General features: G+C 34.4%; 1 long non-coding RNA gene across 1 annotated transcript; it reads right to left on the minus strand.

Moving 5' to 3' along the window:
- Nucleotides 1-302: 302 nt before the first annotated feature.
- On the minus strand, nt 303-1,072 carry LOC114195846. Its single transcript, XR_003606585.1, has 3 exons — nt 967-1,072; nt 665-854; nt 303-572 (listed from the first exon to the last, which is right to left on the minus strand). It is a non-coding gene; the product is annotated as an uncharacterized LOC114195846 (long non-coding RNA).
- Nucleotides 1,073-2,388: the final 1,316 nt, after the last annotated feature.

Below are 2,388 nucleotides of genomic sequence, written 5' to 3' on the forward strand. Positions count from 1 at the left end.
TGTATGTCATTTTGCTAATGAATTTTGTTACCACTAATAACAATACTCAAGCATTTTTACTGCAAGAGAAATTTGAAATGATGTCACAGTATTTAGGAGCACTTTTACATAGTAAGGAATCCTTTTATGATTGTAATAAATTCACCAAAGAGGCCACTGTTTCCTTATTGGATTTGTTTTTATAACTTCATTTTGTCTTTAAAAATTTTGCACTGAAGCACAGTGGTATAATCTCAGGTTATTTCATTAATGATATGAGGATATTTAGAATTTATATCCACCAAATCCAACCAACCCACATCTCGTTATTAACTTGAATCTTATTATAACATGTTACTTTATTATCAAATACAAATACAAATACAAACTTGTGAAAAAATAAATAAAGACATGTGAATCCCAGATCATAACTTACTAACTAATAACAATGTAGACTTATTTCTTAGCTCACATTAGTTTGTAAACACTAGACTCTAAACGAAGTTGGAAACAAAAACATTGAATCTTGAAGTAATATATAATAGAGTTTGTTGCTGCATATTTTCCATCCACATGAGAACTTGAAAGTAAACCTGCAAAAACAGTTGAAAAAGAGAAAAGAAAAGTGATGTAACTGCGAGGAACAGGTGGTAGAAATTAAGAAAATTTGGTGAAATATTGTTACCTGTTTGTGATTTGGTATTGTTTAATTTCGACGTTTGCTTCTAGGACCCTTTGGATCTTTAGTCACTGGATCGGGTTTCAGAAGTTTCTCAGTGCTGGTTCCAGTTTGTTTCACTGTGCCATTGCTAGAACCATTTTTAGTAGAAGATTGTCCACCCTCAATCAAATCCTTGGCTACGCTTTCTTGCTTTCTTGCATCATTTCAAGAGTAAGTGTCAAAGTGTGAGGAAAAAGTAACTAAAATTATGAATAATGAATAAAAAATGAAGATGAAGATGATGAACCCATCTATGTAACCCTTACTTGGTGGCATTGCGACTGCTTGGTGAAGTCATTCTCAATGAACAATATGAATACAAATTCTATTCTGTATTGTTTTGGTTGTGATTCTTGTTGAGACTCCAACCAATCTACCGTATAATTTATAGAAGAACTCATATTGCACAAAGGAATTTCCTGTGTAACTCAGAGTAAATTAAGGTTCTTTTGCAGAACTGGATTTTCATACACGAAACAAAGTATTCCTGAAATACAGGTGAAATTTCTAATGTTCTCATATCATAGTTTCGTTATATGTGTAACAGTTTTCACTGTAACATATAAATAAAAAGAAAACGTTTTCTTTGTTTGTAGTATATAAAATGGAGGACGAATAAATCATTTGATTTTAAATCAATATGAGGAGTAAATGTTGTAAGATAAATTGTTGGCGACTTTAAAAGATTTTTCCACTGAATTTCAGGAAGACGAAAGGGCATTTGAAATGTTTATAGGTATAAAAATTATAATGCGTTGGGTTATGAATGAATAAGGTATAATTAGTCGCATAGTATCCAGTTTGGTGTTGAAGTTTCTAATTGGTACCCGATTTTAAAAAAGTCTCAATTACGTACCCAAATTAGTTTAAGTGCACCAATTTAGTCCAAACCGTTAAATTTTTCGAACGGCGTTTAGAAAGTGGTGAGGTAGCAGTGCAGAAGGGATACGTGTCAAATAATGACATGACTGGTTGAATTTATAATTGTACAGTGTTCCACGTGGTATTTACATTTAAAGGAGATTTGCCCCCATTTTCATTGTCTTCTTCCTCCGATATCTTCTGCCCTAATCCAGTTTCTTCTTCATCAATATACCCTTTTGCATTAGTACTTCTGTTGTATCTATTGCTGCTATAGAATTGCAGATTAGGATGCTAGGCCTAGGTCTCATACTCGCACCCATGGTGGCATGATGCCCTTTCAGTTTGTTTGCTTCCTCTTATGAGCTAAGATATGGTGTGAATTTCTGAGTTTGTTTTGGTTAAGTAGAGCAACAGAAATTACACGTGCAGTGAAATCGCCATGGACCCGTCTATCATGAAGCTGCTAGAAGATGATGAGGTTTACTCTATTCTTCTTTCCTTATCTTCTTCGAAGTAGAAAAACTGTGGTCTTAGTCTTACCGATTTGGGGCTTTGCTTATCGGACCACTATGTTTAAATGTTCACAGGATGAAACAATGAATTCAGGGGTGGATGTGGAAGCCTTCTAGGCTGCGCCTAAACACATAAATCAACAAAATTTCACAAAAAACAACCCTAACATCAGAACCCTAATCACAAAATCAGAAAAAAACACAATACCAACCTTTCGTTAACAATGGCCGACAAGTAGCTCTCAAATCTCCACGTCAGTGTTCGAAATGCGCCTTCAATTTCTCCAACACTTCGCGAAGAATCGTCCACCA

This window comes from Vigna unguiculata, chromosome 9 (genome assembly GCF_004118075.2).
Source record: "Vigna unguiculata cultivar IT97K-499-35 chromosome 9, ASM411807v1, whole genome shotgun sequence".
NCBI classification, from domain to species: domain Eukaryota; kingdom Viridiplantae; phylum Streptophyta; class Magnoliopsida; order Fabales; family Fabaceae; genus Vigna; species Vigna unguiculata.